At 48.7% G+C, this 17,592-nt stretch overlaps 1 long non-coding RNA gene across 2 annotated transcripts in view; it reads left to right on the top strand.

Moving 5' to 3' along the window:
- Positions 1–17,592, top strand: part of LOC114900365 — a 191,594-nt gene that overhangs the window by 73,513 nt on the left and 100,489 nt on the right. For both annotated transcript variants that reach the window (XR_003794833.1, XR_003794834.1), the window contains exon 3: positions 5,971–6,151. This is a non-coding gene — a long non-coding RNA (uncharacterized LOC114900365). The remainder of the gene's footprint in view (positions 1–5,970; positions 6,152–17,592) is intronic.

Raw genomic sequence — 17,592 nt, 5'->3', positions numbered from 1 at the left:
TAACCTTTGCTTAGCCAGCCTTTCTTCATGGAGGTACAAAAAGACAACGATGTTAGGAGAGACAGTCACACAAGACATTTAAAGTCACATCATTCACATATAGACAACTGCTTTGCTGGCTACAACTCATTCTTAGCTGGTGCTTGAAGCAGTCACACCTGGTTCCCATTACTGTATCTACATAAAAGCAGTAAAGCTGCCTTTCTTCAAAAGTACTGTGAAGCACGATAATTCACTCTGACCTGCCCCTAGGTTGTCCAGATGAGCTTGTCTGACAGTTTCATGTGATCACAGTTATCCACAGCCCCTCATGAAGGCACATTCAGTCCAGACAGAAGCAAATAATTGGCCTGCCAGTTTAAAATGCCAACAGGATTCAGCACATACCTCTTTGGGCAAAGCTATCCGCTCTGCAACTTGGTTGGCAGTCTTGTCTCGCGCACCATTTCCTTGTATGCAGGCACATTCACCTTATACAGACGGAACTCCTGCAGTTGCCTGGGCCCCTGGGTGGAAGTCCCAACCCCTCGATTGGTAGAAGAGGGCTGGGAGAAAGCTGGGAATTGGTGGCTTTGGGGGAAGTATGCAGCTCTCATAAAGGGAGAGGCTATTCTTCCCCTTCTAATGGAGAGGGAAAGGGAGTCCTTTCTCTTCCTTAAAGCCAAAAAAGGGGGACACCAAGAGGCCCATTACTTTTTTTTTAATTGAAGTACAGTTGATTTACAATGTTGTGTTAATTTCTGCTGTACAGCAAAGTGATTCAGCTATACATATATATACATTCTTTTTCATATTCTTTTCCATTATGGTTTATCACAGGATATCGAATATAGTTCCCTGTGCTACACAGTAGGACCTTGTTGTTTTTTCATTCTATATATAATAGTTTGCATTTTCTAATCCCAAACTCCCAGTCCATCCCTCACCCACCTGCCTTGGCAACCACAAGTCTGTTCTCTATGCAAGAGATCCTTTCTTAAAGGACCCATTATTTATGTCTCCTGGATGGTTCAAAATGGTTCAAAAATCATTTGCCCACATTTAAATCTCTTTGCAGAAAGTTAAAAAAAAAATCTTTTGGAGGTGCTTGCAAAAGTCTTTTTATATTTTGAAGGGGCCCACAAAATGGGAGAAGGGAGTTTCTGGTCCGCCCCTGTGCGACGCGAGCAGGAGAGAGGGCTGGCTGGCAGAGTGGAGATGGAGCAGCGGTTCTCCCGCTATTTGGCAAAGCCAGGGTTCCCGAGTTTCCTGTGGGTTTAGTGGATGCCGGATAAGGATAAGGCAGCTGGTCTTGAGTTCTTTACTGTTACCCCCTCCTGTCTTCCCCTTTCTCCCTTCCTCCTATCCCCCCACCAACCCCCCCCCCGCCCCCTCCTTCCCCCGCAGCAGGCTGCCTGCTGAGTGAGAAGTACCAGCAGCAAATGGCCCTTTGCTTCTTGCATCCCATGGGAGAGCCAGCCCGTTGGATGCCTGCCACACTGGAGGCGCCAGAGGTCATTTGGCTTAACTAAATAATTAGCAGAGGCAACCAACCTGGAGAGGACTTCAGCCTGAATGAGTTAGAAGATGTGTGCCCTTTTCCACCTCCTTCTCTTTGTCCCAAACGCTGGATGACCTGGACCTAGGAGGAGGTGGGGGAAAGTGTGTGAAGATCAGATCAGATCCCTTCTCCATTGCAGCTAACTGGGGCTACAGCTCTGGCCTCTCCTGGGAAAGGGAGGAGGAGAAGAAACAAACCAATAAGCAGAAATGCGTCTTGACGAACAGAACCAGATTGTCCTGGAAACTCAAGGAGACTAAAATGTATGGGTTGGACCAAGTTATAGTTGGGTTGGACCGAGTTATAGTTAAGGGAGCCTTTAACCAATGAGAAAAGGAATTTGTCATAGTATAGATAGGGGAGGATAGAAGACATAAAGCCATTTTTGTGTTTACTTCCCACTAAGTTGAGACTCTTCAATAAACCAGTTATATTTGTGAATTTTTGAAGGATCAACATACAGTTCTATAGATTCACAAGCCCTAGACTTGATAATGGAGCTACAAAACATGAGAGCACAACGATGCATCAAGAACCGCTGAAGGGGGCTTCCCTGGTGGCGTAGTGGTTAAGAATCCTCCTGCCAATGCAGGGGACACGGGTTCGAGCCCTGGTCCGGGAAGATCCCACATGCCGTGGAGCAACTGAGCCCATGTGCCACAACTACTGAGCCTGCGCTCTAGAGCCCACAAGCCACAACTACTGAAGCCTGTGCACCTAGAGCCCGTGCTCCGCAACAAGAGAAGCCACCGCAATGAGAAGCCCGCGCACCGCAGCAAGGAGTGGCACCTCGTTCGCCGCAACTGGAGAAAGCCCGCGCACAGCAATGAAGACCCAACACAGCCAAAAATAAATAAATCAAATAAATAAAATTTTAAAAAAAAGAACAGCTGAAGGTTAAGCTTTAAAGATAAATAAAACCGTCAAAAAGAGACCTAATTGTGGGAAAATGATTTTTGAACCAGGAAACATGAGTACAATGAAATAGCTCACAGTGGGAACGCAAGCAGAATTGTCATCATTCTAGAAAAGCACTGAAGAGCTGCTGCAGGTGGCCATGGTGGGCTGTGTGCTAGCCGAAGTCGTACCGGAGCAGAAACTAAAAGTGAACAAAGCAAGATGCTGCGGGTGGCCATGGTGGGCTGTGTGCTAGCCGAAGTCGTACCGGAGCAGAAACTGAAAGTGAACGAAGCAAGATGCTGCGGGTGGCCATGGTGGGCTGTGTGCTAGCCGAAGTCGTACCGGAGCAGAAACTAAAAGTGAACAAAGCAAGATGCTGCAGGTGGCCATGGTGGGCTGTGTGCTAGCCGAAGTCATACCGGAGCAGAAACTAAAAGTGAACAAAGCAAGTGGTGAGCACACAGAGGAGAGCACCACACAAAAGGAAGCAAAGATGCTGTGAGAGGAGGCTGGTCTCTGCCATGCCTCAGTCCCAATCCCCTTTCCTTTCCTCCTCTCTTCTTACAAATGAGATGCTTCCACCTCTGTGATTCATGGGGGCCAGCCTCAGTGGTGTTGGTTCAAGAGAACAGAGTTCAGAAGCCAAACATGATGTCACTAGGACTTCAGTTCTGTCCTTGGACTTCTCAGTCACGGAAGCGGGTACTTCTGAGCCCACACACCTCTCCACCTCTGTGCCTCCTCAGGACACAGCTTTCTCCTCTCCCCATAATTCCACCTCAAAGCCACCCAGTGCCTCTCGGACCTTTCTCTCCTTTCCCCTTTTCTTCCAATTTCTGCTTTTCAAAGGCCCAGGGAACCACCTTCCCCGGCAGGGATGACTTCAAGGGTGGGAAGGAGAGGCAAGGAGGTGGGTCGGCCGGAGTCCCTTTAGCAGGAGAGGGGAAGAGGGAGGCTGGGAACAGTCACTGGTTAATGATTTTAACCCGTCAAACAGTAAGTATGTAGAGTCTTTGCGGCCAGATGAACCTGACAAGGACACTGTGTGACTCAGTGAGTTAGTTAACCTCTCTGAGCTGCAGACTCTTTAGATTTAACTGGGCATGATGATTCCTGCCTCATGGGGTTGGCTGTGAGAGTTGAATGGATGACCCATGAGAAACACAGGGTCCCCTTGAGCCCAGTGGCTGAGCATATCTCTCTGTGGCCCCCGGGGACATGGGAGTGCAGCCACCTAGAGCCTAGGGGACATGTGTTCCTCAGAGCCCCCCAGGATGAGGGGCTTCCCCTCAGCCCCTGAATCCAGCTTCTCGGGGCCAGAGCCCCCCTCTCAGCTGCTCTGGGCTTTCTCTGACTCCCTGCTTCTTCCTCAAGACCTGGCCCAGCTGTCTGGGTGCTTCCCCTGATTTCCTCTGATGCTGGAGGGGGCTGCCTTTTCATCTAACTGCCTGGTTGGTTTGGTTTGATAACTCCTTGACTGTGCGCCTCTGGTGCCCCAGGCCTTGCTGCGGGAGCCTCTGGCATTAGCTTTAGAGGTGTGGATCTGTGGGGCTGGCTGGGAAACGTTCCTTCATGGACATCCAGGCAGAAGGGCTTCCCTACTTGGCCTGGTGCCCCAAATCTCCAAGCAAACACCTTCTCTGAGCCCCAGATCCCTGCCCCTGCTCTGTTCCCTTTGCTGCTCTGACTGGGTCAGTTCCCCTGGGTCCTCTCAGATGGCTGGGCCCTTCCTGCCTGCCCAGGACGGGGGCCCTGAGGCCAGCAGTCCCTCCTCCCCTGGCACAGCCCTGGGACTGCCTGGAAATGTGGCTTTAGGGATCAAAGGTGGAAATCTGAGGGAAGGAAGGAAGGGGGGGAGGGAGGGAGGAAAGGGGGAAATAAGTCAGTCACTGCTCCATCACAGGGCTGTGATGTGATGCTCCTAGGATTCTATCTGTAAAGGGCAAGCCCTGTGCCCCACACAGATGTGTCAGGCGGCTATTGACCTGACGCGTCATCTTATTAATTTATGAGAGTCAGATGGAGGAACCACACGTGGCTTCTCTCGGCTCAGTTTGTCTCAGGGTCAGCACAGCCAGCCCTTGAGATAAGCAGTCGACTCTGCTCCCCCAGGATGTTCTGACTCGGGCACGGGTTCATCTTCTCACTGTTGGTGCACAAAGAGGGCTAGTGTCAACAGGGTGAGGATGCCCAAGGAGTGGGGAGTGAGAAGCTGTTTAACCCACTTAGCGAATCTGCTGCTTAGAAACACAAACAAATAATGTGTGCTAATTACGAAAGACCACAAGGTTTGCCTGTTTTCAACACCTGTCAGTCATCTCATTCCAATCTTCCCACAGCCTGTGAGATGGGGCACGTTTTTCCTGGATTTACAGATGTACTGCTGAGGTGACTGAGAGCCAGAGAGGTTCAGGGTTGTGCAAGTTTGCACGGCTGAGGGTCACCACCTCCCGGGCAGGCTGTCCTTCCCATCACGTTGTGGGCTACTTCCGGGCAGCCCTCAGCCAGCGAGGAAGCTGGTGGTAACTCAGCATGTCACTCTCTCCCATTGGCGGAAGGGTGACCACTCTCAGTACCCACAGGCGGAGGGACCCACCCCAGGTCTCAGGAGGCTCCTTGTGCTGGCCCTGGACAGGCCCCTCAGGCCTGGGAGTCATTCAGCCAGTGAACTGGGGGTGTGCATGGGGCAGGAGCAATGGCCTCGGAGTGGGACAGCCCTGGGGTTCCAAACCCAGGCACTTACAAGCCATGACTTCAGGAGGGTCACCTTCTGTGCGCGGGCCTCATCTCCTTCAACAATAAGTGGGAAGCCAGGGAGCGGGGGTGCATCATAATCCCAATTTCTTGTACTTGCTGTGAGTTTCTTATATTTGCCCCATAAACGTTCTTTTAACTCTGTGGCCACAGAGACTCCTCAAGGCCACCCAGGAAGGGGCTGTGCAGGGTAAGGAAGGCCTTACGGCTGATGGCAGGTGAGAGAAATGCTGAGGGTAGTGTGGGCTGGTAAGGGAGTGGTTCGGCATCTTCCCCAGCCAGAGGCCCCTTGCACGAATCCATAGGCCTTTGCAGTTTTCCGAGCGCTTTGCACACTTAACCTAGGAGAGTTGGTACCCCATTTTACAGTTGGTGAAGCTGAGGCTTAGGGGAGGAAGGAATGCTAGTGAGTTCCTACTCCACCCCCAGCTTACACTGGGCACTCTGGCACCTTTTGTCACTCTTATAGAGACCCTCCCTATGGGGTCAGTATTATTATGCCCATTTACTGTTGAGGAGACCCAAGGCTCAGAAGGAGTCATTTGCCCATGATCACACAGCTACCAGATGATGGAACTAAGGTTGATGCCTGGGGGGCTCTGATTACAAAGTCTATGCTTCATTCACCACGAGGACAGGACGGGTACTCTGCTCAAAGCCAGCTTTCTGGACATTGACTCCAGTGCTCTTTCCTTGGCCCACGTTCCCCTTGTCCTGCTCAGAGACTTCAGAGGACACTAAGTTGGGATCTGATGGCTGTGCTTTTGCCTTCTCAGGTGCACCCCGTTTCCAGTGGGCTCCCACTTGGTGCTGGCTTGGCTTCCTGGAAAGAGAGTGAAAAGTCAGAGCCTAAGAGCTGCCACTGAACTCCACAGCCTTCACCTTGCCTCTTCCTGTTTGGAAGACCCAGGTCCAGTTAGCGCCGTCCTGCTTCCCAACTAGGAGCCCGTCCACTGAGTAAGTGCTGTTGGGCAGGGCACTGCCCGTTATCACACCGTTGCTTACGCTGGTGCAGAACAGGCTCCCGACCGGTCCGGTCTCCTGGGGAGGCCAGGTGTCCCTCTGGGCCTGGGAACCCATTCCTCTGGGGCTGAGGTGTTGCTTCCCTTGATGGTAATATGGTTCAGGGCTCTTATTTCTGTGGCTCAGGAAGCGAGGGAGTGTGAAAGGGTTAACTTAATTTTGGCCGTTATTCCTTTTTGGCAACTGCAAGTGAGCTTAATAGGATCTCAGCTTTCCTGTTGCCTCACCAATGAAACAGAAACCAGACCACAAGGGGGTCTGGAGATGGTTAAACGGTGATGCCTCGGGTGATGCCTCCCGGTGGGCTGAGGGGCCTCCTTAGAGATATCATTAGGAAGTGACGCTAGAAATGCCATGCAGGGCTCCCCTGTCACCCAGGTAGGGGAAGGGGCAGGGAACTGGGGGCTCCCCGGAAGGCCCGGCTCCAGGCAGAGGGGAAAGAGGGCAGGTGTAGTGTCCGCAGATGTGGGCTGGGATACTGGCTCCACCACCTTTACAAAATCTGGGAGTCGCAGCCTGCTGGGGTTCTTACCACTCAGGATTCAGTGCATAAAAAGCACTCAGCTTGCCACAGAGCATGCCCAGCTCAATAACTGTCAGCCCTACCCAACTTCTGGTGTTTCTCTCTCTTCTGCTCCTCCACTCTCGGGCCTTTTCTATTCCTCTTCTCTCTTCCTGAGGCGCTCTTCCTTCTGTTCATTTCTTGGCCAGCTCTTACTTCAGATCTCAGTCTGAATGTCACTTCCTCCAGGAAGCCCTCTGAAACCAGGCTGGCAGACCTGAACTTCCCCTTCCGGTCTTGTCCCTAGCCCTCCCCGTCTCCATCACAGTTTCCCCGTGGGGCAGGTGTTGACTGTGGCTCCCTCACCCTGGGGCCTTGGCAGCAGGGCCTGCAAGGGTCTGCACCATTCACAGCCTCGAGAGGGAAAGAGGAACGGGTGGGCGGGGGGTGGTGGTGGCGAGGGACAGGTCACCGGTGCTCTGACCCACCGAGGCGCCCTCTGGGAGCCAGGAGCAAGGGGATTTAGCCAATCCCGAGGTCGGGACTCTTCTGCCAGGATCGCTTTTCTCTCCACTGTGGTTTTCATTATTTTTCATTCCCAGACTATTTTGGAAGCTGGCTGCCATGGGAACTGAGTCTTTGGAAAGCCCCGGCCTCTTTTCCCCTCCTGCTTCCACCCCTCCTTCCATCTCCATTCCCTCTTAATTGGTTTTTAGTTCCCTGGCTTTCAGGCTGGTCTGTTTATTTTGATTGCTGCTCGACAGAGCAAATCTTTAATGAGCCGGCTTGTGGGGAGCGCCCTCAGCAGCCGTCTGCCTCCAGGGAGTGGGGGAAGTGCCCAGGAGGAGGTGGCAGGCACAGGGTGGCAGTCTGTGGTTGGGGCCCAGTCTTCCTTCAGGTATAGTCTGAAGGAAGGAAACAGAGCTTGCCCTCCCCAAGCTGTCTGCAGCCTCATCCTGGAGGGTCCCACAGCTCTTTTAAACAACCCCTCACAGGGCTCCCCCCATCCTCCCAGTGACCCTGAGGGGAGTGGGGCTCAGAGGGCCTGAGAGACCCAATCACCCAGCCAGCAAGCCTGTGCCTCCATGATCTGGGGCCTTGCTGTCATGCCTATGTCTTTTTTCCTTGTACCCTCAATTTCCCAGGAGCGTCACTCACCCCTAAGCCAAATTGGCAGCCTATGGTTCCAGCTAGGCTCTTCCAGACCCTGGCTTTGCGAGCCAAGGCCTCCTTGTTTTATGCCTCGGCTTCCCCACCTCTGTGGCTCTAGTTTAGAGCCATCTGCGCCATACCCTACTCATAAGGCAGCTTCTTAGACTGGATGAGATTATGTGTGCCTGCAAACTGGAAAAGGTTGTATGAATGTGTGTCACTATGATGAGTGTACAACACAATCCATAGAGTTTTCCTAGCTGCAGCCAGGCTAGAAGAAGCCCCCAGGCCCTTTGACTGGACCCATCTTCAGGGTGACCTCAGGGGATGTGGGTAGTTTCCCCTTTCTTATTGACCCCATTCTGCTAGAGCCATTAATCATAGAAGCAGAGACCCGTGGGGTGTTGGGAGTGAGAAGCTGCCTTAGAGATCAAGCCCAGTGGCTTTCAAACTGGTGTTAAGGGCTCCACGGTTCTGTGACTGGGACTTTGAGGACAGTAGGAGCGGGGCTAGCCTTCTTCCCATTCCTAACTTCATTCCAAGGGCCTCTGCTTTTATCTGCTCTGTATCATGGGGTCATGTGGTATTTCTTTAGAGAAGAGGGCTCCCTTTCTGTACTGGTCATGGTTGGCTCTCCAGAATACGTTCAGACCAGATGGCAATCCCATCTTTCCTTTTCTGTGATTGGTTGGAAAGGGGCATTTCTGGCCAGTGAGTGGTAAAAGGAAGTCTGATAGGGCCTTGTGGGAAAAACTTCTTGCTCCTAAAAATCAAACACAAGAAAGATGGATTCACTTCATTCTTGGCTAGGGGTGTGCCTTGGTTGTGCTGCCTGGTACTGTGGTAGCCATCCTGTGCCCCTGAAGAAAGCCAGATCAGGGACAAAGCTAATCCATGGAGAACTGCAGAGTGCCTGACGACATTGGTGGGCAGCTGACCATACCAGCCCCGGAGTGGTCCTGTCTCTGGACTTTATCAGATGATAACTTTCTTCATTGTTTAAGCCTGTTTGAATATACTATCTTTTTGTTTTTGATTTTTTTGCTGTTCATTTTTTGCTTGCTTTTATTATTTACAGTTAAATGCAAACTAATTGATGCATACTTTGAAAACTTTGACCTAGCTCAGTCCCCACATTTCCAAGATAGGGTGACTGAGGCCCAAGGGAATTGGAAGTGACTGGGTCAAGGTCATGTCCTGATTAGTAGCAGAGGTGGTCCGGCATCCCAGGACTTCTGACTGCTGGTCTAGGACTCTTGCCTTGGATTCACAGCTGGAGATCTCCTGGGGCTGTCCCAGTTGGCATTGCCTTCTGGTCTCTGGAAGATCCAGGCAAGCTAGGGAGGCCCTGCAAGGCTGAGAGAGTTGGGACCAAGGGGGCAGTATAGACTGAGGGCCTCTTCAGCTGTTCTCGTGGGCAGCTTCTGGAAAGCACATGGTAGATGGATAATCCATTCCTGTGCCAGGCTGTGAGATCATGAAAAGAGGGAGAAAGTGAGGCATTCTGGGTAGCCATGTATATCAGTTAGGAATTACATTTGGCTGCTTAAGAGAAACCTTAAACAAGTTAAACAGTTATTTTTCTTACATAATAGGAAGGCTAGAGATAGGCAGTCCAGGTTGGTACAGCTGTTCAAGAAAGTCATTAAGAATCAAGACTCCTGCTATCTTCCTGCTCTGCCATCCTTGACTGGTAGCTTTTATCCTCATGGTCACAAATGGCTGCACCACTTCCAGGCTTCACAACTGAGTTCCAGGCTGGAAGAAGTGGGTAAGGAAAAAATTTGTGCTGGCTGGATCAATGTCTTTTTATCAAGAAAACAGAACCTTTCCAGAAGCCCCACCATAAAATTCTTTGTAGGCCTCATTGGCCAGAAATATGGACATCTTCAGCTAGATTTGGAGGAGGTGAATATTTTTAACAGGGAATTTTGCTGCCCCAGACAAACTCAAGATTTTGTTAGAAAGGAGAGAGAGCGAAGTGGATATTGAGAGGCAACCAGCAGTCTTCCACAGCAGGATGTGCTCAGTCTTAGCAGAGCAACGGAGCCAGGAATCAAACCCAGAGGGTGTGAGCCCCTCTCTGAAAGCTCTGAAGCTGCTCAGGCCTCAGTTTGCTGCTTCCAGGGTCTCCTCCTTCTTAATCATCTCCATCACAGATGTCAAAGTAATCTTCCCACAGCACTGGGTCTGTCACATTACTTCCTGGCCTGAAATGCCCCTTTGCCCATAGGATGCAGTCCAAATTCTTCGGCTTAGTATTTAAGGTCTTCTGATCAGGTTGCAAACCACGCCTCTAGGCCAGTTTGATTCCTATCCCTATCCTCAGCTTGTTTTTTTTCCCCATTTGGGCATTGCCCCTTAACTTGTTCTTGTGGGTCATCTCCTATCCTTTTCTGCCTGATGGAATCCTACCACCTTTAGGGTCACCTCATCCCCAAAGCAGACGCAGCTGCTCTGGACCTTCCCTATGGTTCCTTCAGGCATGATAACTTGTGTTACTCAGAGCAAACATTTGTCCTCTTCCAACCACCCCAGAATGTAAGCTCCCTGAGGGGTGAAAATGGACCCCATGTTTATAGAAGCAAGTCTTACACGTAGAAGATGCTCAATAAATATTCACTTTGCTGCAAAACAATTCATCTTGAGCAACATCAAGCCAGGGACTGTGGGAGTGTCCTTGGATTATTGATGGATTTCAAAACACAGAGGTGGGAATATGCTGACAGTTATGCTCACAGTGATTTAGAAAGTTGGGAAGTCTGTGTTCATTTGAACTGCTGTGGCCATTGGATAGGCAGGGAACCTATCTGTCTTGTCTACCACTGTGTCCCCAGCACAGAGTAGGGTACCTGGCACTCGTAGGCATTGTACAAATACTTACTGAAAGTGGCATAAGAAGGCACTTCTGAACAACTCACAGTTGGATGCAATAGGCCTGGTTCCTCATCCTCCTCTGGGACTTGGCCTGCAGCCTGGAAAAAGCTCTCTCACCTCTCAGTTCTAGTGGAGGGAGCTGAGCCTCTCAGGCCACCCAGGGCCTCTGTCTCCCTCCAGTTGTCCAGAGCCAGAGTTCCAGGTTGCCACAACAGTGTGCCAACCAAGAACACAAGTGCCCTCCCATGCTGCATTTCGAAGGGTCACATGCTCTTGATCTAGCAACCTGAGAGGCTAGGAAGTCACACAACTGGGGTGCTCAGCTGTAGTGGGAAGCAAAGAAGTGGGAAGGAATGATTTTGGGGTAGACAACAAACAGCATGTGCTACTGTTCTGTTTGAAGATAAGGGAATAGGGGCTTGGAGAGAGGGAGGGACTTGCCCAATGCCCCATATAGGTAAGTAGCAGAGCTGGGGTCTATCTGGCTCTAAAAGCCCCGTTACTTCCAGTCTGTCACCTTCATGGTGCAAAGACCAAAGTGTGCACTGCAGAGTGTGCACACTTTGCACACTGGGGTGGGCAGGGTATTCAGAACCTGGGAACCTCCATCCCAGGGACCAATGAACATGGCATTTCAGACACAGGCCCTTTGGATTTGTAACTCCTTCCCCTTGAAAATGGACTTTACTGGGTGAAGATGGATGGAGTGGGATGGAAAGAAGAGGCTATATACCTTTATTTTTTTGTTTGTTTGTTTTTTGTCTGGCTGTGCCGCGCGGCCTGTGGATCTTAGTTCCGCGACCAGGGATTGAACCCGCGCCCCCTGCCGTGGAAGCGCAGAGTCTTAACCACTGGGCCGCCGGGGAAGTCGCCTTCATCTGTTTTAAGCTCTCAGTTTTACGTATAATATGCATTCAGAATAGGGTACAAATTATGAGTAGAGCTCAATGAATCTTCATAAAGGGAACACACTTGTGTTCAGCACCCAAATCAAAAAACAGAACATTACTGAAGCCCTTTTCTTCGTCCCCTTCCAGTCTTTATATCCCCCTGCCAAGGGTAACCATTATGCTGATCAAAACGGTTTGGGTATTTCCTATAAATGAAATCATATGGTATATATTCTCGTGTGTAAAACTTTGTTCAATATTATGTTTGATATTCATCCATGTTGTTATGTGAGTTGTGGTTCATTCATTCTCACTGCTGTATAGTATTCCATTTTGTGAATATAGTATATTTATCCATTTTACTACTGATGGATATTTTGAGTAACCCCTAGTTTTTAGCTATTAGCAATAGCACTCTTTTGAGCCTTTTGAACATGTACCCAATTCTGTTGGATCTATATCTGGGAAGGTATATGTTTAGTTTTAGCAGACACTGCTAAACAGTTTCTAAAGAAGTTATACCCATTTACATTCCCGCCATTATACGAGTTCCAGTTGCTCCATACTCGTGTCAATACTTGCTATTATCAGTGCTTTTCATTTGAACTGTTCTGTCTGGTGGGAGTTTGATTGTATCTCATTTTGGTTTGGTTTTCATTTGCATTTCCTGCTTGACTAATGAGGTTGAGCGCGCTTTAAGTGATCGTTGTTTTGCATGGCTTTATCTTTGAACTTTGAGTGAGGAGGGAGAGAAATGGGAAGAGGCCTTCTGAGTCTGAAGGTGTGTGACTGCTGGGTATGGGGACTTTGAGAGGTGCATCTCCACTACTTGAAGACCAAGTAGAAGGGGAATCTGGGAATGAGGGCTTCAGTGTTCATGGGGTCACACCCACGGGAGAGGCAGTGAGACACCGATGCAGAGAAAGAGCTAGCCTTGGCTTGGGCACCTACTAACTGCTACATTTTGGGCAAGTGCTACAGTTTCCACCTCTGTCAAATGGAAAGAAGAATAATGCCAACCTGACAGTGTTGTTGTGAGCTTTAAATGAGATGGAATGTGGACAGTGTCTGGCACAGGGCACACAGAGGTAAACCATCTACATTGTCTAGCTCAAGAAGTGACAGCCATTATCACTATAGAATGACTGGCAGTAAGAACCAGAAGTTCACATCAGTTGTGCAGTAGCAACATCAGAAGACCTGGTGACTAGTACAAGACTTCCTTTTTTTGCTTAGAACCTTGCCTTTTATACACGGACCCTCGCCTTAAGAAATTAACCAGTCTAAGCATGTGTCCTATTCTGATATCCTGCTCTAGGAGCTTCTGAGCCCCACAAGGAGGAGTAAAATAAAATGCATTCATTTCTCCAAACAAGATGTCATTTAAGAATTGTCAGTGTAGTGTTCTCCCGTGCTGTACTAAATCAATAAAAGTCAGTTTTCCTTCTATCAGAACAACTTTCTCTAACTGAACAAGGGCTTTCTCCAATTTAGACATTATTCACCTGATCTCACCTTTGTCTTGTTCTGTTTAGTCATAAACTTTCTTTGTCTCTAAGGGGAAAAAATGGCCATAGCATAGTCAGCAGTTGAGTACCAATAAGTCGATGGCCAAAACCAGCCCCAAGGACCAACCAGTTTAAGGTCTTGCTTGGTTGGTGACCTTCAGAGGATGAACTTCAGCTTGGCTCTCCATCTGAAAATGTTTGCCTCCATCCTGAGTTTGTGTCCCAGAGGGTAGATGTGGGAGACAAAATTTCCAAACACCTCTTTTGCTGAGGGAGTGCAGCTGGAGATAGCTACCCTCTGGTTGGGAGCCCGAGACAGGAGGTGCAGAAGCAACTCATTTGGCCAACTGTCATTAACTTACGTGGGGTCATCTCAATCTAAGTCTGCTTCTCCAGTAGGCTAGAGAGAGGCCCACTCTTTGTAGGAGTCTCATTGTAACCCAAATTCTTGTGCATATTTTACAATATGGCAGAACCCCTCCAGGAATAGTGTGGAATTACAGTGGCCAGGTTGGGGAACTTACAATATGACCCAAATGGCCCATCATAATAGTGCCTTAGACCAGGAATCAATAAACTTTTTCTGTAAAGGGCCAGGGAGTTATCTGTGCCATTGTCAACATTTTGTGTTACACCTGGATAAATATTACTGACTAGGTATAACAATCTATTTTGAAACTGAAGGAGATGGCCACCTTTCTCTCTAAGGTAAACCCAAATGGACTCTAGGACATGATTTTTAACCTGGGATTCCACAAAGCCTAAACATCACCCTTTTCATTTCCATGTCCATGGTGGTTGCCGAGTGTAGACTCTCCGGAGTCTTGACTGTGGGTGAACAAGTATAATCACATCATACGATCCAACAACTCATCACCTGATGAACGGAACAGGGAGGCCAGATTTGTCCAACTCCAAACTGTTGTTTCTGAGATGATAATGTCACCTAGCATCCTGACAGTGATGTAGGGGATGCTTTTGTGGCTGACCCTTTGGTTTGACCAGAGAATGGCCATAAAGGGGAGGGTCTGGAGGATAAGAACCAGTACCCCTCTCCCATCAATTATGCAGTTATCACCACAGCATGTCTGGATTTCTGTAACACTTTGTTCTTCACTCATCACCTCACCTCACTTGAACCGGCCTTTGCCTTAAGAAAATAATCAGTCCAAATACCGGTTCCACTTCTGATATCCACCTTCTACTAGAAAAATGAAAACCATGGCCTCACTTCTCCTAATGAGACATCGTTTCAGGATTCTCTCTGCAACATTCTACCTGGGTGCAGTGGGTCAATAAATCTGTTTGCTTGTATCATCACAGGTTACATCTGGGGGAGGAGGCTTTTCATAGGAATTACTTTGGATCTGTTTTAATATGTTACACATTTACCAATATCTGGTCTAGAATCCTCTGAAAAAAATTCATCTTAGGTGTTCTAGTGACAAAAACTTTTGCATTTGGGGGGAAAAGAGTTATTTGAATTCTGGAAGAGACACAGCATGCATGCCTTAATGAATTAGTTAATTCCCTTGTTTATTCAACGACTGTTTTGTGAAGCTGTTATGTACAGGAGCCTGTGCTAGGTGACAGCAGTTCAGCAGTGAGCAAGGTAGATGTGGTGTTGCCCTCGGGTAGCTCACAGAGGTGTTTCTTGAAAGCATGAGCAGTATTTTGTCTCCCTCACTAGTTCAGTCAGCTCTGCCCCATCCATAGCCCGTGGCTGGAGGGATGCCCTGAGGATTATCCAGGGCAAAATAGTTTGCTTGTTATACAGCTGCTGCAGTAAGTTTGCATGCTCAGAATTCCCTTGATATCATAGAATTCAAGAGTTGGAAGGGAACTTGGACATAGTTATCCAATCTTTTACTATGTAAATTATGTTTATTTTATAAATTAGTAAACTGAGACCCAGAGATATTGAGAAACTTGCCCAGGATCACAGAGCAAGTGTGTTGCGTGTGTGTGTGTGTGTGTGTGTGTGTGTGTGTACAAAAGAGGGGCATAAAAGTCATATATTCTAAGTAAGGTGAGTCAGAATCAAGGTCATTAAAAATGGGCTTTCTGGGAATTTCCTAGCGGTCCAGTGCTTAGGACTTGGCGCTTCCACTGCCGCGGGCCCGGGTTCAGTCCCTGATCGGGGAACTAAGATCCCACATGCTGCGTGGCCAAAAAAATGTTTTTTAAAAGGGGCTTTCTGAGAGACCGCCAATTGGTTATGAACTCCAAGACTTTATTTTTTTTAAGTAAAAGATTGTTCAGTTTGAATATTGAAGCATCAGTGTTTCCTCTGTTTTTGGAACATTAGGATTTTTAAAACTTGGATTAAAAATATCACATAAATTATTCAAAATCATCCTCCACTCTTTACATAAAGCTCACATTCCTGTTGTTGTTTTGTCAACAGAAGTAGCACCTTATAGCCCAAAAGTGATATCTGGGAGGTAAGGGTGAGATGGGGGAAGTGAGACCCTTGAGAGGCATCAGGCCTCTTTCCCTGAGCAGAGGCAGTTCTGAGACAGAAGGGGTCACTCAGAGATAGAGACCCCTCTGCCTACCTCTTCTGTGTGGAGTTAGGCTCGATCCTCCCAGACTTGCTGACCCCTGAGAGACCCTCCAAATCCAGATAATCCTGTAAGAATCAAGCCACCAGCCCATCACCAGCAGCTCTGTCAGAGCCTGAAATGTCCTGGGCTGGGATGAAGGGAAGTTGGGCCCCTGAGACTGTCCCCTTCCTCGCCAGTAGAGATGGTCTTTTAGGTCTGGTGAGAGGTCTGGCAGAGTTACCCCAGGCCAGGGAGTCAGGAGGGTCTCATTTCTTTCCCAAATTGCAATTATTGAAGGAAGAGGGACTTCATTTCGAACCAGCCTGGACCAAAATTTGCTTTGTTCTTTGGGGATCTATTCTTCGCAGAGGCGCTCCAAAGGGATGGCTGAAAATGGCACAAGGGTAACACAAAGGGAGTGGAACCATATGAGGGAGGATAAACCCCAGAGAATCCGAAGCTGGTTCCCAGACAGGGGAGGCGACTAGAGGGGAGATCAGCAGAGACAAACTTAATCCCTGTCCTCAGAGAGACCTGCTCATTGGGTTTTAGCAAAAGCCTCTGTGCTTTTTCTCTATTCCTGGAGAATTTAGACAAAATATCCTTGAGCCCAATGAGGCAGGGGAGCATGAGGCCCTCCCCAAGCTGGACTGGGGCCTTCATGGGTCTGATGAAGTCTGCGTCTGGAGGGACTGAGTGGGGCTGACAATTGGGAACAGAGCCTGTTGGGGAATGGAGGCTTCAGAGCGTCCTCAGAACTGGGAAGAACTATCTAATCCAATCCCTGCAATTGTCAGGGATGAACACGGAGGAACAGGAGAGGCAAGTCGTGCCCATGTCACACAGGACCTGTCGCGTTTCAAATGCAGAACTCCTGACTCCCAATGGAACCCTCTTCCCAGATCCTCAGCCTGAGCGCCAGTTTAGGGTTTATGGTTCGTTCCTTCGTTAGTTCGTTCGTTCGGTTGTTCATTCATTCATTCATTCGTGTGTTTCTTGAATAGCAGCTTTGTGCCTTGCCTTGGGTAAGATCTGTGGAAAAGTCAGAGGAAACTTACCATGTTATCTTTGCACCTCAGGAACTTAAACTCTAAGCACACACGCACACACAAGCATGCACACCCACACACGTGCCCACAGAAACACACACATGCAAACACGTGTGTACAAGAACATGCATGCACATGCAAACACACACACAGTTAAGCTGTGATGGAGAGCGGTACATAGTCTCTTCCATAATGATCTCACGGACACAAAGTGTTATAGGAGATCAAAGCACGAGGAATGGAGTGTGCTGGGGTGGGGGCTACTGTAAATCTCAAAGAGCACATCTTCGCCTGTACCTCAGAGATGGTCTATTTTATGTGTCTGCCCAGCTCCCCAGGCCCTGGCTTGCACAATGCCAGAATTCTTGGGATGGAATTGAATAGATTTGAATTGAAATGGAACTTAGCTAACTGTAGAGATAAGTAATGACCCGGGTAGTGAGTGAATCAAAAAAGGTGAGTGGGGGAAAAAAGGCATCAAAAAGGTGAGAAAGACACACCAGTTAGAATGGGCATCATCAGAAAATCTACAAACAACAAATGCTGGAGAGGGTGTGGAGAAAAGGGAACCCTCTTGCACTGTTGTTGGGAATGTAAATTGATACAGCCACTATGGAGAACAGTATGGAGGTTCCTTAAAAAGCTAAAAATAGAACTACCATATGACCCAGCAATCCCACTACTGGGCATATACCCAGAGAAAACCGTAATTCAAAAAGACACATGCACCCCAATGTTCATTGCAGCACTATTTACAATAGCCAGGACATGGAAGCAACCCAAATGCCCACCGACAGACAAATGGATAAGGAAGATGTGGTACATATATACAATGGAATATTACTCAGCCA

Source organism: Monodon monoceros, unplaced genomic scaffold, assembly GCF_005190385.1.
Source record: "Monodon monoceros isolate NGI ecotype Baffin Bay Population unplaced genomic scaffold, NGI_Narwhal_1 Super_Scaffold_19, whole genome shotgun sequence".
In the NCBI taxonomy this organism is placed as follows: Eukaryota; Metazoa; Chordata; class Mammalia; order Artiodactyla; family Monodontidae; genus Monodon; species Monodon monoceros.
Note: the sequence above shows the minus strand (reverse complement) of the source record. Positions and strands in the feature narration are given on the sequence as shown.